Source organism: Colobus angolensis, unplaced genomic scaffold (genome assembly GCF_000951035.1).
Source record: "Colobus angolensis palliatus isolate OR3802 unplaced genomic scaffold, Cang.pa_1.0 Scaffold20, whole genome shotgun sequence".
Classification (NCBI taxonomy): Eukaryota; Metazoa; Chordata; class Mammalia; order Primates; family Cercopithecidae; genus Colobus; species Colobus angolensis.
Window position 1 is genome coordinate 744,716 of NW_012115155.1, and position 21,953 is coordinate 766,668.

Genomic DNA, 21,953 nt, shown 5'->3' on the forward strand with positions numbered 1-21,953 from the left:
AGGAGAAAATCAAAATCTGGAGAGGCGATTTTGATAGGGGTTGCTTTTCCCTAGGAGCAGATGTTGATTGTGGGTGAGAATTAGGGAGGCTGATCAGTACTTCAGCCTCATGGGACTGAGGAGACGAGGGTGAAATTCCAGAGTCAGCCAATGAGTAGTGACAAGGAGCTAGTAAACTCCCAACATTTTATGCTGGCGCCTTACAGGACTCTGCCCTAGAAATGAAGATGTTTTGGAAATAAACCAGCCATAACATGCACAGCTTCAAGTCATCTAAATCAGCAGTCCCCAGCTTTCTTTGCACCATGGACTGGTTTCATGGAAGTCGGTTTTTCCACAGACCAGGGCAGGAAAATGGTTTTGGGATAATTCAAGCACATTGCATTTATTGTGCACTTTATTTCTATTATTATTACATTGTAATATATAATGAAATAATTATACAACTCATCATAATGTAGAATCAGTGGGAGCCCTGAGCTTGTTTTCCTGCAACTAGATGGTCTCATTTGGGGGTGATGGAAGACAGTGACAGATATCAGGCATTAGATTCTCGTAAGGAGGAGGCAGCCTAGATCTCTTGCATGTGCAGTTCACAAAAGGATTCACATTCCTGTGAGAATCTAATGTCACTGCTGATCTGACAGGAGATGGAGCACAGGTGGTAATGTGGGCAATGGGGAAGGGCTATAAATACAAATGAAGCTTCGCTCGCTTGCCCGCCACTCACCTCCTGCTGTGGGCCTGGTTTCTTTTTATATGAGATGGAGTCTTGCTCTTGTTGCCCAGGCTGGAGTGCAGTGGTGTGATCTTGGCTAACTGCAACCTCCGCCTTCCTGGGTTTAAGCTATTCTCCTTCCTCTGCTTCTTGAGTAGCTGGGATTACAGGTGTAATTTCACCACCATGCCTGGCTAATTTTTTTTTTGTATTTTTTAGTAGAGACGGCATTTCACCATGTTGGCCAGGCTGGTCTCAAACTCCTGATCTTGTGAACTGCCCGCCCTAGCCTCCCAAAGTGTTTGGATTACAGGCGTGAGCCACTGTGCCCAGTGGCCTGGTTTCTAATAGGCCGTGGAGCAGTACTGGTTTACGGCCCAGGGTTGGGGGCCCCTGATCTAACTAGCCCTTATAATCTCAAGCTATAAGACTGAATTAAAGTGTTCCTAATTGTTAGTGCCCTTAGAGTCTGGCAGAACTAACAAAACCCTTTCTGGAGGAAGAGAACGTCATCTTTGGTCTCAACATCTTTTCACAAACAATTTTTAGTACAATGCAGAGTACACAATAAAAAGAAAACCAGGTATACAAAGTTATAAGGCAAAATGATTGATAACCAGTAGAAACAACAAATGATAGAATCAGATCCATAGAGTGTCCAGATACTGGAGTTATCAGGTAAAGACTTTTAAATAATTATGCTTTTTATGTTCAAAAATATAAAAGGCATAATTGAGAATTTTATTAGAGAAATAAAAATATTTTTAAAAACATCAAATCTAGTAGAAGTTCTATAACTGCAAAACCATGTAATAAAACCACAAATGAACAGCTTTAATAGCATGATAGTTAATTGAAATCCTAGAAGGAGAGATAAACGAAAGAGAAGCAACATTCAAAGACACAAATAGCTAAGAATTCTTCACAATTGATGAAGAATGACGTCATTTCATAAATTGAATTGTAATTGAATTGAAATTAAATTGTAACTGAAAGACTGACACTTTCCTTCCTGTAAATGTCTCTTCTCCATGCACAATAGTTCTAGTATCTTTCCTGTATGGCACTGTGCCCCGATTCTTCTTCTCTGAAAATGAGTACCTCTGTATTCCTCCTCTAATGTGGTATCTATGGTAAAATTGACTTCATCGGGTGCAATTTGACCATCATAAAGCACAAGATGGCTAACTCACCCCTAACAGGAATTGTAAACTTCTGTTAAGACAGTATAATGTTGCAACTATTTTGTTTTCGAAGCCCCATCTTTTGTTTCCACACTACCTTTTATCCTCACATTACCTACCATTTAACATGTTGTCTCCTACCTACAAGGACAATGCAAAATATTCTACCCAATGCTTTGCTGAAATCAGAGTCCTCCTACTGTGCTCGAGATATACCATTTGTGTACCATTATTTTTTGAATAGAAACGAAATGCATTAGTTTGGTGTGCCGTGTTCCTAGTGAACATGTGCTGAGGACTAGAGGGCACCATGTTATTTTCAAAATGCCAACTAACCACCTATTTAACAACATTGATTTGGCATTAACTAAGGCTCAACACAATTCTACTAGTATGAAGTTTCTTGACACCATTCTTACCTCATTTAATAAAAATAAGTATGTAATTTGCACATCTCATATACTCTTGAAACTTTTCAAGCATGACGGACAACGAGAAAAATCACATGCTGGGATATAATTCATGTAGCCCTGACACTCAAAATCACCTACAAGGGCTAGAAGCTCTCTTACTAACTTATCACAGATCTTGTGCTCACGCCACATCTCTATGAAGGAAGACGCCTTCCATGCTTGACCTAGATTTTCTGAGCTGCTGCAACAAATGAGGTAGCACCAATAAGTGGGTCATCCTCACATCTCCTTTGGAATATTGTGAAACTGCTTTTCATATGCCGGAAGTGACCCCCTCTCCCTACCCCATCCCCCTCCAGGTTCCAGCTGATGACAGTCATTGCTCCAGGTGCAGCATACGTGGCCCATCAGCTCTCTGAGCAGCTTCTTTATCTACTCAATCTGGTTTACAGCCTGCTCTCTGGAATCACACAGCACTTAAAGATGGTATTGTGATCATCCCCCTCTTGTTTGTATTCTCAGATGAACTGCGTGCAATTTGAAGGCAGGGACTAGCTCCCATGCATTGTATCTTATGCACTAGTGTATAACATAATGCCTGGCGTATGTAACAATTAGGAAACTGGTTTTCGACTTAATGCTGAAGGTGTTAAAAGCTGGATGGCTGCTGAAATTCAGTAAGGAGGAGAAACAATGATGAGTGCAAAGAGAGATAGTTTGCAATTCCAGGAAGAGAACAGAAATATCTCAGGTTAATTTTCATCAACTGTAGGTTATGGTTAAGTCTGCATCAATGCAGGATCTACCTGATTTAAAAGGTCTAGGAAATGATCGTGGATGTGCCTGATAAGTTAGTCACAAGGATGCTAACCTCATTATGATTTTGAATATAAGTATTTACTTAATGTAATACTATTTTACTAATTGCATAATCATTGTGTGTTGATATACAATATAATGATAACTGACTTGATTGATTAATACATAAAATATTTTAAATATTTTCATTAATTAACATTGAAAATGATTTAAACATCTAACACTAGGGGATAGGTTAAATAAATCAAACTGTGTTAATACAGTAGAATAGTATGTGCATGCGGTCATTAAAAATGATTATATATTTATTGATATCTGAATATTTTCAGAATGAATAATAAAGAATAAAAAGCAACACATTGAAATTTGTAAAATAGTGCATACAAGTAAAATATAAAGTCGTATATTAAAAGGGAATGATACATAGCTTTATGATAGGATTATAGGTGATTGAATTCTTTTCCTTAACATCTGTATTTTCTGAATTTGTTCAATAGACACAAGATTTTTGCAGAAAGAAAGAATTACAACTTTAAAAAGATTCAGGGTCAGTGCCTACTGTATTTCCTGTCTACTGGGTTAGTGCAAGACTCAAATAAGATATATGCGCATGATAGCACTTTGCAAACAAATTTTAAAAATGTTTTTTGAAGCATTGTTATTAACATTATGAATATGACAAATAATATTTTTGGTGATTTGGTCTCAGGGAAAACAAATCCTGTAATATAAAGGTGAATGTGCGGCAAGAGTTCGTTGGATTCCTAATGCAGAGCTAAAAAGAAAAATGTAGCCACCGAATAATTGCCAGATTCTGCTCCCTGAGCCTGCCATCTTGTACCAGTGGCTTGGGCAGCAGCCACACACATGCTCCCAGCCAATCTGCAGAGAGAACTTTTTCTGATTCTGTAGACGCCGCTCTTCTGTCACACTGACTTCATCTTCAAAGGCCAATCCCTTGGATTTGCTCAAAGATGCATCACTTTAAAAACCTGAGCCCACTTTAGACAGCAGCCTCTCTTCCCTGGATAGGTTGATCCATGGCTCATTTACGCCAGGGGAAATTTACGCATCTCTTCTCACCAGCTCACTTCAGTCCTTGCTAATTCCCTAATCATATTGAATTATTTGGAGTTTACTATGTCATCCCTGGTCACCTACAGATTCCCTCACTTCATTACTCCTTGGCAAAACTGTCGTAGGCGGGCTCCCATGACAGATTTATATTCTGAGCAACAGACAGGAATGTGTTTCTCTGCTTTTCCTTTGCCTCTACCACATAAACATGTCCAGGGACACTGCTGGGCAGGAGCCACGGATCAGACCTCGATCACAGAGGAACTCTCGTAGAGGAATCTTCTGAAAGAGGAGGGTGAGGCCACTTACCTCAGTGAGTCTTCCATGGAAATGTGAATGCCCACCCAGGACCTCATTCTAGAGAGGGGTGTTTAAACTTCAATGTGCTTTTGATTACCAAGATATCTCGTTGTCTTGCTTAAACATCTATTAGTTAAATACATCTATCGGAGTCACTGATATCTAAAAGAAGCTATTTCAACTGTTAGATATCAAACAATACCATTAGATATGTGCCCACACCCTTGAGCTAGATTTGTCACATGGAGAATGGTCATTATTGCTTAGTAATTTAGGAGAAATACATGTATGTTGAATGTTTTCTAGCACATCCTTATAAAATTGTTAGGCCTACCAAGGTTGTATGTGGTTACTATTTTGTTGTTGCTGTTCCACATAAAACTCCCCCTTCTTAATTATAAAGAATATTATTGATGTCGATGTTCTTGCTGCTGTTGTTTCACTGTATGAAAGCTTGGAATAAGACATGGTCTTCACCGTGAGGAGTTATAGTCTACTAGGAAATATGGCTATATAAATAACTATGTTATAACATTCCATGACACACATGCCATAGAATTCTAAAGCATTATGGAACCGCAGAAAAAGCAGTAACTAAAGTTCCAAACAGTGACTAAAATACCAGCAAGACTTCCACCTGGATAGAAAATACTTGTAACAAATCTTAAAGTGTAAGTGGAGTTAGCCCAAATAAGGAGAGGCAGAAGGCAGCCCCAGAAGGAGGAATCATCACAAGGAAATGCATGAAGGAGTCAAGGGGCAGAACACTTTTTGAGAAATGTTGAGAGATTCCACTCATTAAGGACAACAGACAGTCAATAGTAGTTTTTGCAAAATAGAAAGATGGAACCAGATTCCTTTTCTAGGTCAATAGCTCCGGCATTTGTGTGAAGGTTGCACTGTAGTTAACATGGAGACTGGTGGAAGGAAGAACATTTAGGAAGCGGTTGCAGGATAGTGAAAATAAGGATCTTAACTAAGACCAAACAGTGGAAGTGAAGAAGAGGGCTGAATTCAAGCCAAGTTTAGGAGACAGACTAGGCAGGACTCGGGGCTAATTAGAAGCAGAGGAAAGGGGAAAAGGGGCCTATGATGGCTTAAATAATTAGTAGATCGAACAAGAGAAGCACATTCATTGGCCACTCACTCTGTCCCAGTCACTGTAACTGGACTCAAGAATTCAGGAGAAAGAGACAGCTTGGGGTTTATGTAATGTGTAAAATTAGTTATGCTAACTTGGAAATGGCTAATACAGGGCAGTCCTTCTTTGCATGGTAGCACAGGGCTATACAGATGACTGCAAAGTTGAAATCATGCAAAACAATCTAAGTAATCAATGGGGAAAAATTACATTTGTTTAATGATCTTTAAACATTTTTATCAAAACATTAAAAACATTGAAAACTCTTTACTGTCAGCTATAACTGTATAACTATATAGAAAAATGAAAAGAAGTTGTATAACTAATATTTACTTAATACACTGTAATTTGCACATTTGAAGCATTAATTCAAGTGCTTTCACTTCATTGTAAAAATAAAATCCTATTGAGAGTGCTTACCTTATTCTAGTGAAATAACTTGGTACAGGGGATCATCTTTTCTGAGCCTTGGTGAATTTTCATTTGAATCAGTGTCCAACACTTTATCCTTTATGCCTTCCATGTTGTGAAATATCTCAGAGCTTTCCTTAAATGTGAAGCTCTTTGCTTATGTCACTTCCTCTAGGACATCTTTATCCTTTTTGTAACAGCCACTTTCCTCATGTATGATGTAAGTCTTCACTAAGTTCCTCTGGTTGCACTTTTAGAGTCTCTTGCAAAGCTTCCGTGTCCACATCCCAATGGTTAACTTTTTTTTCTTGAATCCCATTTACATTTAATTAAAATTTCATTTCCAGCATGATCACATTTTGGTTTTTCACTGCACTTTCATCTTTTTTGGCCAATTTCCTCTTTTGATTATCTATTTGTATCAAATATCATGTAAGTTTATCATTGGAAAACAAGGAGGCAACACAACTATATGTTTTGCTGTCTGTGCAGTGACAAATCCCCTTAGACTTCGAAAGAAATGGTATGCATTTCTAATCATGGTCATGTCTACTTTTTATGTAATAATTTGTGGAATGATGAAGTAACAATGATGTTTGTATTGTATGCGATCAGTCACAGCCAATATGTCATAGGAACTAAAATTTTAATTATGTTATTGAATCATGTTATTATGTTATAGGGATTGGTTTTATTTAGCTAAATTGTGGTAACCAAAACCTGTGTATGTTGGAGCCATGCAAAGAGAATTGCCAAGAGTTACCCAGGTGACACAGGAGTGGTTAGGCCTTTGGGAGCAACGTAAAAGTTTTAAGAAGTATGAATTCATCATCAGCATCAACTATTGACCAAGGAGGTCAAGGGAATGAGTCTGGAAATATTTTCTTGCTTTGTCCATTGGCGATTGGTCATATAGATAATCTTAGTGGTCAAGTTATGAGGCAACAATCTAATTGAAATAGGTTAAATAGAAAGTCACTGAGAAATTTAATAATATTTTATAATAAAAATAATCAACTGTTTTAAATAAATTTTTCAATAAATAAAGAAGGGAGTTAAGATATCAGGATTAAAGGAAGACATTTAACTTTGGAGGTTAAGAACTTTTATTTTCTAAACGTTCAGGTATGATTCTAAGAGATTTAGTCAACAACTTCCTGAAATTCAGATATAGCTCATCTATAATAGTTCCCATTTATATAAATCCCTATGAGTTTAGTAATTTTAATCAACACAAAGAAATGAGACCGGGCCTGGCATTTTTTTCTCACCCTCACCATGGACCGCCTTCCTCAGAACTCTTAGGTCTTATTTTGCCAACAGTAAGGTCAGCACTGACCAAGAAGGGGGTCATTGTTTTAATTAACTTGATGCTTGAACATAACAATAGCATTCTGCCTGTTTTGAGATAATTCTAAGTGAATTGTTAAGGCACTTTTCTAGAATCTGGTAACCTGGAATACCAGAAATCAATTAAAACGAAGGCAAAGATCTCAGTGATGACAAAATAGACACCATCAAACCAGAAATAATATGAGATGAAATATTTATTTACCCTGGACCACTGTTCAATTCCCATTCTCATCACTTCAAATGAGTGATGAGTTTAAAAGGAGTACTCAAAGTCTTTAAAATTTACATATCAATTCTACCACTTAGTAACTGCAAAATTCTAGATAAATTATTGAATATCCCTCATCCATAAAGTTGTATACCAGTATCTACCTTGTAGAGTTGAGATGAGAATTAGGTGACATTACGTAAGAAAAAGTCTTGATTATTGTATTGCACTATCTTGAACGTTAAGCAAAAAATGTCCCTTCCCTTCCCATCGATAAACATGACAAAATAGAGATTTGAGCCCAGCTCTCAATGCATGCATTAGAATGACAGATCTACATGGGAATATGACTGGAAGATCAATGGTTTTAACGCCATTAAAGTTGAAACACGTTGCACACGCCCAGATTGTTTCCATAAAATATAATCACAATAGATTCCACAGCAAAACTGGTACAAACATCTTATTTTTATTTGTTCTTCCTCACCTTTAGAGAGTATTCCATCAAGTTCACTTCTGCACACCAGGATTCAAAGGATCTCCTCATCCAGCTGCTCTCCGATGACAGCATGGCAGCACTGTACATGGGCACAGTCATGCCCCTAATCTGTTCAGAGGTGCCCCAGAGTTGCAACCTTACTCTGTCCTCACCATAACTACATGACACATTTGTTCACTTATCATCTCCCCCCCATCCACTCCATCAAAGATATGCTCATGCAAGTAGGGACTTTGCAGTGTTCTCTGCTGTACCACGAAGTATGTGGAGGGAATCAATGATAAAATGAGAAACTCTGTAAAGAACACAGAACTCTTGTAATGTCTTCCCCATTTGAGACATCAGGGATACAAAGCAGAGAAGGTTCATAAATTGCCGAAAGCCCAGACTTCAGCCACCTGGTTCCTATTCTAGTGCTTTTCAAAGCTCTAGACTCTCTTCTACCTGAAGAAGGTATTGGGCAGGGCACAACGTGTCAGCACCTCCATGCAAGGCCACCAGCTGGAAGAAACACAGCCTGCTCTGCGGGTGCTGCCTTTAGGCTGGAGAGCACATCAGGGCTTCTTTGGAAGCTTGTGCCACCCCTAGTGATCACCTTTACCAAGAATGTGCTGGAAGCTAGGGGTGGTTTCTCCTGCCACAGAGAGGAAAGCCAAAGGCTCAGGATGAAGCCTGGAGAGACTAAATTTCCAAAGGCATAATGGGTGTCTTCTCCTCCATACCCCCTCCCCACCACTATGAAGTATTGCAACTGGCCCTGTCAGCTTGGTATTCGAAAAAAAATGGGTCAGGCAATGGGGCTGAATCAATCACAGCAATTTGAAATGTCACTTTGTTCTCCTATTGTGTTTGAATTTCTTCCATGTTACAATAGATCTTCTCTCCATGCCCAAACTCAGTTGAATCCCTCTTTTTTTTATTGTTAGAGAAGCTTGGAATAAGGTTTCAGGTGCACTAATTTGGACCACTCCCAGAAGCTTTCTCTCCACTCCTCCTAACTCCCCAGCAGTCTCTGCCTCTCTTGCCGATCACCAGAAAAGGCTTCGGAGTTGTTACCAGTTTGCAAAACATCTGCTTTTACTATTTGGCATAGTGTAGGGTTGGGGTGACGGGATTTGATTGGCCTCCCAAGACTTATTATATTTGATACATTGTGTGTCAGACTGGGGACCCCTCCCCTCCCTTGTCCCTATACTCTGTGCAACCCTGTTGGTTTGTTGGTTTGTTGTCAGCTTTCTTTTTCCAGGGCCCAATTCTAGGACTAACTGTCCTTTTTCTGCCAGAGCCTCCTGGTCTCACACTCTCTGCCTCTTAAAAAATACGAGAAGCTGCCAGCTTCTTTGTTCTTGGTCCTCTTCTGGGCTTTTGTGGAAGAAGTTGTCCATAAAAGAAACTTCTGATTTACAGACCATCTCCCCACGCGCAATCGGGGCCAACATTCCTCAGCACCGTGGCCACATGTGTGCTTGACTGGCCAGATGTCCATCCAGACAGCAGGGGTGGTGGCTCTGGGATGCAGCAAAACCAGCCACTCGGTGGCCTGGAATGCCCTTCTGCTTCCCCGCCACCCATCTGTGTCTAAGACATCCAAATGTTCCTACCCAGCCCAATACTCAACTCATCCAGGAGGTCATGTTAGCCCTCACAATTTCCTGCATCAAATCTAATCACCATGCACATCACTCATCTGGCTCCTGCCTAACTGCCTCCCACATCTCTGGCTAATCTTTTCCATGGTACACAGAAAGGACCAGCCAGGGCCTTGGAGTTAGTCACACCTGGGTCCAAAGCCCCACTGTACCTTGTATTAATAGGACTGTCATAAAAAAGTGCCACAAACTGGGAGGCATAAACAAGAGATACTTATTTTCTCCCAGTTCTGGAGGCTGGATGTCCGAGATCGAGGTGTTGGCGGGGTGGCTTCATCCTGGCCTCTCTCTCTCCTTGCCTTGTAGCTGTCCCCCTTCTCCATATGCCTTCATACGGTCATCCCTCTATATGTGTCTGGGTCCAAACTCCTCTTCTCGTAAGGACACGAGTCATACTAGATTAGGACCTACCTTACAACCTCATTTTAACATAACGATCTCTATAAAGGCCCTGTACATTCTAAGGTACTGGGGATTTGGACTTCAACATGTGAATTTGGTGGGGGGACAAATTCAGCCCATGAGATACCTTTGGTTAGAGCAGGGGTTTACAACCTGAGGTTAACTTTACGTCATCTATGAAATAAAGTTAAAAATCATTCCTAGGATTATAAGTACTAAACAAAATCCTGTAGGTCAAGAATCTGACACTGAATAAAATTCTAGAAGCCTAGTTTGTTTCCCATTGTCCTGATTCCACCTTGACTCCCCTGCCCCACAGCAGTGGCTGTGTCTCCTCATGTCAACCAACCAATAGATATTTGTTTCCTGATTTCAATGCAGACAAATTGAGTAGCCTATTGATATCTGGGCGCCTCTCTCTGCTCCCAGTGAAACGTAAAAGATGAGGTAACACCGTGCAAGGAAGGCAGGGAGCAGAGTTACTATGGGAGCCAATGCTGGATAGAGCTAAAGCTCCCTCTGCCTCCACTTCTCCTCCATGGAAGATAGTTAAGAGTAATGCACAGCAGCAGAATTGCTGCGTGGTTACATGAGAAAACCATCCTGTGGCCGACACACAGTCCGTCCATGAATATGGCTGTTACTATTGTTACTGTCTGGATGTGTACAGCATTGTCCACAAAGATGGGACAAATGTATTATCTCAAATATTTATGACTTTTTTTCTAGTAAGAACATTTAAATCTACTCTCAATGATTTTCAAAATACAACACATTGTCATTCATGTTAGTCACCATGTTGTATAACAGACTTCTTGAAGTCATTCCTCATATCCTGCTGAAGTTGTTTCTTTCAATCTATCCCTACTTCACACTGGGACCTGCAAATGTTAGGCATGTTCATACTGATACTACTGATGTAGTAGCACCATTAAACAGTCCATTTTATCATTAAATGGGTCCATTTGTTTTATCTAATGAGCAAAAGTGTTTTTTGGGGGTAATCCAACCAAACAAGGGACGTGGAAAATGCTTTTGCCCTACAGTCAGGGTGCTGAAGACCAGCCTACCTTGGGTGAAATTGACAACTATCTACCCATCATATAAAGCCTCTTCTGTGCTGCTTCTCTCATGGCCAAGCATAGCCCAATAGCCCTACCCTCAGCCTCTCCCTTGGATTGAAGTCACTAAGGCCTTTGTGAAGTTTCAGTAACTGGTCTGGAACAAAGGGGAGTCTCTGTCAGCTATTAACTTAGCTCTAGCTGAGAGCAGGACCTGAGCAGTGGCATTCAGGATGGGTAAATTTCAGAGAGGGGAAAATTGGATTGGACCTACAAGTTAGGGAGTCACCAAACCCACCCTCACCTTTGACACCAACTTCAAGTTCTGAGATTCCCAAGACTTTGATCATTCATTAGAAGGACCCACAGAATTCACTGAAAACTGTACACTTAAAGTTACAGTTGATACAGTGAAAGAATGCAAATTAAAGTCAACCAAGGGAAGAACACATGGGGCAGAGTCCAGGAGAGTTCCACATGCAGAGTTGTTCTCTCCCAGTGGAGTCACAAACAGCCGGGCTACTCCTGAGAACTGTGTAACAATACACACCAAGAGCTACCAACTGGGGAAGTGCACCTGTGTCTTAGTGTCCAGAGTTTTTACTGATTTGGTCATGAAGATATGGTTGATTATGTGACCATCAGGTACTAACCTTCAGTCTCCAGCCTTTCTGGACATCAAATTGATACTACATAGCCCAAAGTCCCCACTTTGGCCAAGACTCTCTTGTGGAAAAATAATCATATCTGTTTTACTGTCTGCGTTTGTTATAGCATTTATATCACAGATACAGGAGTCGTGTCAGTATGAACATGCCTAACATTTGGAGGCCCCAGTGTGAAGCAGGAATAGATTTAAAGAAACAACTTTAGCTAGGTAAGAGGAATGACTTCAAAAGGTCTATTATACAATATGGTGACTATCGTTGATGACAATACATTGTATTTTGAAAATCACTAAGCGTGCTTTGTTTTTTTTTTTTTTGAAGTGGAGTTTTCACTCTTGTTGTCCAGGTTGGAGTACAGTGGTACAATTTCAGCTCATTGCAACTCTGCCTCCCAGATTCAAACAATTCTCCTGCCTCAGCCTCCCAAGTAGCTGGGATTACAGGCATGCACCACCACGCCCGGCTAATGTTTTGTATTTAGTAGAGATGGGATTTTACCATGTTGGCCAGGCTGGTCTTGAACTCCTGACCTCTGGTGATCCCCCTACCTCAGCCTCCCAAATCGGTGGGATTATAGGCATGAGCCACCTCACCCGGCCAAGGGTAGATTTTAAGTGTTCTTACTACAAAAACATCATACTGTGTGAGATAACACATATGTTAATTAATGCAATTGAGCCATTCCACAATGTATACATATTTCAAAACATCCTGTTGTTCACAACAAATATATAAAATTTTTATTTTCAATTAAAATTAAATTTAGAAAAGAAACAACTTATCTGTCTAGGAAGTCATTGCACACATTTTCATATTTTTGTCCTGATATGATGACTTGTTCTACTACCAGATATATCTCATAAAACACTTGTGCAGAACTATTGTTTTGTTTTGGTTTTAGAGACAGGATCTCTGTTGCCCAGGCTGGAGTGCAGTGGTGTGACCACAGCTCACTGCAGCCTTGATCTCCTGGGCTCAAGCTCAAGTGATCTTCTCCCCTCAGCCTCCTGCGTAGCTGGGACTATAGGTGCACACCACCACACTTAGCTAATTTTATTTTTCAGTTTTTGTAGAGACAGGATCTCACTATATTGCCCAGACTGGTCTCTCAAACTCCTGGATTCAAGCGATCCTCCCACATCAGCCTCCCAAAATGCTGAGATTACAGGTGTGAGCCACCGTACCTGGCCAGGACTAGTTAGCAGAGCAATTAGATTATGATTAACAAAATCTAGTATTTCCTCAGGCCAGTCATTTTCCATCAGCATTATATCCTGAAAAGGCTTTCACTTCGTTTCCTGATATATTTGGTCATCAACAGCAGTACCGTCATTAGACTTATTCACATAAGGGGACTGAATCTTACCCATGATGCCAGTGCTACACCATATTGAAGTATGGTTGCAGATGTAACCTGAAAAGTAAGTCAAAAGATACAGGCATATTACTAAAATCTCACTCAGTCATTATCAGTTTGGTCCAGGTCATGATTACATTATATGACCAAAATGTCTCCCAGAGCAACGCCACCCACTCAGGTTTGCAGGTTTCCATTCAACATTGTCAGGTTCCCAAAAACAGGAGTGGTCTTTGCAACACATGGCTTCATCCTTTCAGGAATCTGCATGAAGCTAAAAGACAATATCATTTTTATCAAGGCACCATTGTGACACTGGAATTCCATTGTTTCATAACCCATCTGTTCATTCATTTACCCTTAGCTACTATTCTTCCTTCTATCCATTTATCATTGTTTTTCATTTTGTTTGGTTTTGTTTTGTTTTTTTAAAAATAGGATGGGGTCTCTCTGAGACTTGCCCAGGCTAGTCTCAAACTCCTGGATTCAAAGGATCCTGCCACTTCAGCCTCTCAAAGTGCCGGGATTACAGGCATGAGCCACTGCACTCAGCCTATCATTGTTTTTTTCCAAACTTTTCTACCTTTAGAAGGGCTGTTAGTTTTGGCACTGTTCAGATACACACTGTTGATAGCAATACTGGTCTAGCAGGTGCTTCTCTCTCAATTCACTTCCGTTTAATAGGGTGAGTTTACACACATACAGAGCTAGTGGGCTGTCTTGACCACTAGGCAATAATATATCTGCATTCATCATCAAGACCAATTTTGCCAGATGGGCTGAAGGCACAGTCTACCCCATCAGGCGTTTGGGAATTCTGACATAAAAGTTCAGAAGTATAATTACAGTTTCCTGCTTAGGGATTATCCCTGCCCTTGCATCCAGTTGCAGCTCTGGTTCTGTGATCACTGAATTAGGTAGAAAGAAGAGTTAAAGTTGTGCAGGGAAAACAAAGTTGCAGTGATGTGAAGAAGAATTGTATGGTCATATTAGCATTGTCCTCCAACCCCTCTTCCTGGATGGAACCCCAGAAATGGTCTCTGCCAATGAGAGAGCTGACACAAGTAAATACAGAATAACCAATCCTTTCTTGTTCCCCTGTTGCTGAGGTCTTAGCTGATGATAGGAAAGATGCAGCATTTGCCAGGAGTGTGTTTGTGCTGACCAGATGTTGGCCTCACCATTTGTCTTTCTATAGTTATCTCATAAGGCAGGCAAAGGCCTTCACCCCCATGGGAAGGAGAATGTCCGAGGGCAGGAAGTGGGGGGCTGTCATTCACCAGGGCAAGAATTCCTTAGGGAGAAAATGGGGCCTGAGTGGGGAAGAGATTCAGCCTCTTTTGATATGGATTTTGAGTGATCTAAATAGAGAGTTCCTAGGAGGTGAGGCTTAAGCATAGTGTAGCAGACAGAATAGCAGCCTCTCAAAGAAGTCCATGTTCTAAACCCTGAAACCTGTGAATCTGTGACCTTTTATGGCAAAAGGAACTTTGAAGATGTGATTCAGTTAAGGCTCTTGAGATGGGAAATCATCCTGACAAATCCATTTAATCAAAAGGGCCCTTTTAAGGGAAAGAAGGAGGCAGGAAAGTCAGAATCTGAGTAGGAGATGTAACAAAGGAAGCAGAGCTCAGGGACAAAGGTTTGAAGATGTTGCACTGCTGTCTGTGAAGGTGGAGGAAGGGGCCACAAGCCAAGGAGTGCTGGCAGCTTCCAGTAGCCAGAAAAGGCAGGGAAATGTGTTCTCCCTTAGAGCCTCCAGAAGGAATGCAGCCCTGCTGACCCCTTGATTTTAGGACCTCTAACCCCCAAACTACAAGACAATAAACTTGTATTGTTTGAAACCACCACGTTTGTCAGTAATGTACTACAGCTGGAACAAGAAACTCATACCAACAACATCAGCTCAGGAAGTCAGGAAGCAAGCTCCCCTACATGACTATTTTCTTCTTTCTCTGGTCCCACAGGGTCTGTAAATAAAGAAAACAAGACCAATTTTAGGACTGCTTAACCTGGAATCCATACCCCATAGAAAAGATTTGAGGAATCCTCATATCCCATGAAATTGTAAAATTTTACATGGCCAGTTTTGGTGAGAGATGGTCCCGGAATCCATGAGTCCTGAAAGGTTAAGAACTACTCACCTTAAGAAAGAAAAATCCAAGCCGAAAAACAGCCCCCCAGTCAATATGGAGAAGTGATGTCGGGAGTCAGATGAAAGAGAATATAGAATCTCTACACTCCGGGAGCAAGGTGAAGGGAAGATCCGGATGACTGGGTAAGCCTCAGGTTGGTGACGAGGCTGAGCGTGATGGCAAAGGTAGCCTGCTCCTCTCTGGGGGTTGAGGATATGATCCTGGTTTAACAGAGATTCATAAACAAAAATAAACAGAAATTCAGCTTCAGCCACCCTGAAAAAGGAGAATTTGCTTAATGCACCCCACTATGCAGAATAATAGACATCCCAGCGTTTGCAGGAAACATAGAGAAGTGGCTTATGGTCTTTGGTTCGCCTTTCACTCTTGTCCTATCCCAAGGCAAGTCTCTGGGCTGGATCCAGGGAGGCAGGACATTTGTGCTGAGAAGTCATCCCAAGGAAGCCCTGCCAGCCATGGTTTCCCTAATCCCATTAGGACCACGCCTTCAGGGATGGGGGCCAGCTCAGAGTCAGTGTAGAGCAAGTTACCGCTGTTACAAACGGAGGCTCCCAAAAAGTTCCTGGCCATGAAAAGAAGGTCTTTTTCTTTGCTCATGAACTGCTAAATTATCATTTCATGACCTAAGAGTAAACAAACCAAAACCACATGTCCCTTTGCAATTCAAACGAATAGAGTATTCCAGATTAGAGAAACTCATGCCTGAAGATAGAGAGATCTAAAATCCAGTGTGAAAAACTTCTAGTGATACGTGGTGGATCCCAGGATTCAGTGGAAAGGTCACTTCACTGGGTGTCTCTGTCTAGCACATATCCAGGCAATCTTGAAAAAGATGAAGATAGGTCACCCAGGGAAGTGGCCACATTAGAATCTTCTAGTGTAGCAATCTCAGGACCCCCAGGAGTGCATGTGTTGAGGGGAAAGGGGAGAGTCGCAAGTGCCACTGGCATTATTCAACCTAGGCTACTTGGATAGTTGTTAATGCATGACCCTGACTCCATGGTTGTGTTAAACACATTCACAAAATGTCACTTAGAATGATTCTAAAATAAAGACAAGTGAAGTATGTGTGAGTGAAAGGAGTGGGGAAAAAATGACGTGAAATATGTGAGAAGGGAGTGCGTGTCTCAGCTGCAGGAGTGAAAATGTGTTTTCTCCATTAAAAAATAGTGTTTCCACAAAGTCACAAAAATGTTAGCTTGGAAATCTTGTCCAATGGACTCACTTTATGGGTTGGTGAGGACTCCTAAGTGCAAAGAGAAGAAGGGCTCTCTTAGGTTGTCAAGGGAAGGTGTTAATAGCCCAGCACTGGCTTTCTCGCCCCAGGGCATTTGCACTGGCTGTTCTTGCTACATTGACTACTCTTCTGCAGCTATTCTCATACCCCATTCTCTTATTTCATTCAGGTCTCGGCTCACAGGTCCACTTATCAGAAAGGCCCTCCCTGACTACCCCTTCTAAACATAGACAAGGGCAGTGAACAGTGTCTTGCAGGCAGTAGGCACTCAATTCATGTCTGCTGAAAGTGATTGACCAGCTAATGACGCCTCACTGAGGCACCTTTCCAGGATACATGACAGTTGGAAACTCTAGCATCTTAACTTGACATCACCATGTGATAATATCTGCAAGACATCAAGATGGGAAGACAGTGACCTATATTTAAGGTCTATACATCTAGTTGGTGATACAAGCATTGCAGACAGGAAACCAAGTTAACACAGCCTTACCCACTACACAAGCAAGATTCTGTAGGGGTGATAGAAGACAATGCAATTATGGGATAGTTGGTACAGATGGGAAATTCTGTAAGTTCAGAGAGAGAGAACAATGTGTGAGACAGGCAGACTGGTTGATTCCCTGTTTTAAAATAATCTGGAGGAAAAGGATCAAAGTCCTTCACTCAAGCTCTAGCTTTTATCTAACTCTCAGCCAATCAGTAACGAGAGACCCAAGAAGCTGTTAACTGCAAGCTCCTATTTCAGGCAGCTAGAGACTTTTCTGGAACGCCACATACCAGTTAGACTTCAACTCTAACCTAAAGTTACCTCTTCCTCATTTTAATGCTAAAATTCACACCCAGGGCTGGAGATTTACAATGCTAATACTACACGCAACGTATGAAGCAGCATGTTGAGCCAACGTGCAAGCGTTAGAAAACTTTCTTCTACACATGCCCTGATGCATTTTTTTCCTATTAAGAGACCCTATAAAACTAATCCACACACGCACTACCCTCGGGGGGCAACCCACTCATTTTTCCTCTCTCAATGCTAGCTCCCTTGTGCACAAGCTGGGATAAACTTAAACTGACCTTTGCTGCGATGTTTGGTGATATCTCTTGATTTCTCTCCTGGGAGACTGCCAGGACCCCAGGCACCAGTGACTTGTGGACAAGAAGAGTCCTTCCCATGTGAGCTAAGCTCTGAAAGAAAAAAATAACAAACTAGTCACATAGGTACCTAACCCAGGGTAAGGTATGGGCCAGTCAGCACCTGCTCAGAGCACCCATTTATAAAGAACTCTAAACAATCACTGGAATAAGTTGGAAGTATGGTGCCGTTAATTTTAATTCTTTAAACATGGCAAAATTTCCATTGGCTTCCACTCCTTTTCTGTGGCTAAAAAAGCCCTGTTTTTTCATTTGAATATGTAACAGGAAAATAATTATTTACAGTCTCTCTCCACTTTTTATGACGCTTAGAAAAACTTTTTTTTCTCATTCAGTCTGTTAATAAGTATTTACTAAGTGTCTTTTCTACACTCCAGGACATTTTTCTAGATCCTAGAATTACACCTCGAACAAGAGAGCTAGAGCTTCACCTTTCGGGCTATGTTCTCACCACCAGTGGTTCACAAGGCACAAAGAGTCCACTGAAGATTTTAGTGGGTACTTCTGTGAGCATGCTTCCCAAGGATCTACCCTTGGCCTTCAGGGACTTGAGATTTTTGCATTTGGATCTATGCATAGTACACTTTAGTTAAATGTTTATATAAACAATAGACTCTAAGGGAAAAAAGTTAAGGTTCCTTAATTGTCCCCAAAAAGGGCTAGGGTGCAGATATCCCAGGGTGTGCTCAAGGTGACAGCAGTCTATTTAAAAAGACATTTGCTAGAGGTTGGCATTAGGGGAAGCTGGGAAGGTTATAGATAGAGCTCTTTGTACTATATTTGCAACTTTGCTATGAATCTAAAATTGTTTATTTTTTAAGACATTTGCTAAAAATCGCATATGGAAAAATGCAATTGCAGATGAATTGCCTTGCCCACTTAGAAGACATCCTCTTTAAATACTTTATTAGCACTTATTCATTCAATTATTTAACATTTACACAACTAAGGTTCTGCTTATAAACATTCCATGTAAATAGATCACACCACTGGAAGGTGGGAAGAAAATATTAGAACTATTTGTGTTTATTTTTTTCCCAAACATATTCATTTCTTTTGTGTGTGTTTCATGATGTACATAACATCTTAGTATAGTTGTTCAAATACATCATTTATATACAAATAAATACACACACTAGAAGGATACACTCCCAAACTTTCTGGTAGAAGTACTTAATTAAAATAATCAGGAGACCACTGAAAGTGTTATTAATTGCATAGCATCCCAAATATTTGTCTGCTATCTTTTCACTTTTCCTTAAGGGAAGGAATCCCGGTTTTTCATAGGATGACGCACGTAGTAAGTATTTGGTTGTATTTGTAGAATGCCTGTACTCTGTATCCTCCTGGCTACCTTTGTGTTTCGAGAGCAAAGGAAGTGCAGTCAGCCTGGGGATCAAGTACAGAAACTAACTCATCCCAGGTATTTAGAAAGCCCATCTCCTTTTTTATAATCACTTTCTATCGCCTTTTATTTTTCCTTTTTTAAATTTTAATTGCCATGGTTTGTATGTGTTTTCTGCGTTAAGCTGCCTCAAATCCTTTTTTGGAGGAGACAGAGCATAAATCATAAATAGTTATAGGAACATTCTATGAAAAAGCACTAGCTAAACAACTGGAAAGGATAAAGGCAATTGCAAGAGGATTGCTCAACCTATTTAGCAGAAGTAGTCCTTTTAAGCACTTTATAAGCAAGCATTTACATTTTAAACAATTAATGTTCTAATTACTAACATTCTATTCACATAAGGCCAATTCCTTTTGGCAATGAGTTGTTAGCCTAATACACAACCATTTATGTTTGAACTGAATGCAACAGCAGGTCTTCACAAAAACACTGACAGTGTGCACTACAGTATGAGACAGTATATGCCTTTGCAGGACCCAAAACACTGCCCTGCTCAGGGCTGGTGCTTGACAAATATGCAAATGATAGACTCTGAGAAGGAAAGGGCTCTTTATAGAATTTATTCAGAACGCCACATTTTGTAAGTCAAGACATGTGGACAGATAGAGAGGAAGAATCCCACCTAATATTATCCAATAAATGAATGACAAAATTTGATCTAAAACCTGGGTTTTCAGCTCCTTGTCTAGTTCTCTTGTAACATCAAACTCTCTTTCAGTCGTTGAATTGGATTTCATTTAGTTTAACCCTTTTGGTAGTTTTCATTGTCTGTCAAGGTAATTAACCCAAATTACTACAGCTTTAGAGGGATTATGATGATTTCATCTTTGCTCATTATTCAGGGGCAAGGACATCCTGTCCATGTGGAGAAAGTGCCCATTCTCTATTTTCACCCAGTTTCTGATAGCTCCCTGACATTTGGAATGGGGAGAAGTTACAAAAATCTTACCCCCATCACGGGAAACTCTGGCCAAACTGAGCATCATCTTGGGAGCCAACTTCTTCATTCAATTGTCTGTGAAGAAATCAACAACTACTGTTTTTCTGAGACCCGTCATGCTACTGCTGCTCCTCCTCACCCACCACCAAGACAGACTCTATGATGAGAAAGCCCAGGTGACAACTGGTAATAATGCAACAATGGGCCTTCATCTCATCAAGGGTGGCTCCAGGGAAAATAATTACAAGCAGGGATGCTCTCCAAAACCCACAGATGGCTCCACCAGCTCTTTCCCCAGACTTAAAGACAGACCTGACAAACACTATCAACCTCAAGGATATCAAAAGTGGAGAGAACAGGAGAAAAGGGGGGAAGATGAAGACATCGCTAGCTGGACCAAAAGAGACTTGGAGGCAGTGAGCGGCAGGAGGGGGGACTCTTGAGGGAAACAACATCGCATCTGACATCATCCAGGCAAGGCAAGCAGAGAAACAGCTGAGCTAGCAAAACAAGCTCCCAGCAGGCTCTAGAGACAGTACTGCAGCACAAAATAATCCTGCAATAATCGTTCTGCAGCACAAGCAATTCCAGCAAAGCAGGGGCGGGATCCCAGTCAAATAAAATATTTCTTAAGACAAAGCAAAGCCGTATGGAGACATTTACTCTCATTCTTTGATCTGGACGGGTCCTACCCTCATTCAAATGATCTCAGAATAATTAATAGTAGTCAGTAAAGACAGGGAGACCTGAGTTCTGAGTCTACCACTGGCTACTCATCTAAATGCCAGGCACTCATTCCAAGTCTTTAGACAAGTTATTCTTATTTATTTAAAAAAAAAAAAAAAAAAGAGTTGGGTCAAATCTACGGTTTTCAAATTTAAGCATGAAATCTTTTTTTATAATTATCACATAACATTTTACGTGGAAGGTCATGATTAAACAGATCACAAGGAGAGCCTTCAAGTGGAAATGGAAGTGGAAATTACAGAGCTTGGCTTAGAGGTCCACCCATCATCACCATGCACCTGAGGCCCCTCCTTAGACCCCAGTCCTTGGGGCGTTTGAAGCTACTGGACTAGAAGCTCAGAAGTGTTTTCCGGCTGTCTGGCTCTGTGGCGCCATGTCCCTGAGAACCTGTGGATATTGGATGATAGTAAGACCACTGTGAGCTACATGAGGTGGACTTTTGAAGAATAAGCCAAGATGGGGCAACAAAATGAGAGAGGAGGAAGCATCCTAGGCAAGCAGCAAAAACATCAGGAAGCAGCAGAAGTGTAGAGCATTTGGACAGCTTGAGTAGAGCATTTGGGCAGCTGCTATAGACTCAACAGTGCAGAGTGAGTGTGGGGTCAGTGCTTCCCAGGAAAGTTTGCAGTGGGACCCTATTTCCACTAAACCCAACCCCAGCCTATGGGAAATGCTTTCTTATAAAGTCACAGGGAACAGCTTGGCCAGCAGCGAGATAGCTCCTTCCACCTCAGGTGTGCACGGAAGCCACAGCCTGCCCACCTTCTCATCTGAGAGAGAAATGGGGCACCCATGAAGGTCTGGTGCTGCCTTTGTAGCAAGGTTACACAAATGGCTGTTCCCATTTAAAAATCATACCAGCTTCCTGAAATAGGAGCTGTGGCTCCTTTTCTTGGAGAACTTCCAGTTTGTCTAGAGAAAACAGACATATATTTCTGGCAAGAGAAAATCACAGAATGAACTGTATAATAAAGTCTCACATATGTGATAGAGTTTGTAGGTGAGGTGCATGTGTCTTCGGGAAATTGGCAGAACAATATGAATTGTGAG

The 21,953-nt window shown here is 41.0% G+C and overlaps 1 long non-coding RNA gene across 1 annotated transcript; it reads right to left on the reverse strand.

The window, feature by feature from the left end:
- Positions 1 to 12,620: 12,620 nt before the first annotated feature.
- Positions 12,621 to 15,788, reverse strand: LOC105511491. Its single transcript, XR_001001722.1, has 3 exons — positions 15,405 to 15,788; positions 15,154 to 15,230; positions 12,621 to 13,317 (listed from the first exon to the last, which is right to left on the reverse strand). It is a non-coding gene; the product is annotated as an uncharacterized LOC105511491 (long non-coding RNA).
- Between the last annotated feature and the right edge of the window lie 6,165 nt (positions 15,789 to 21,953).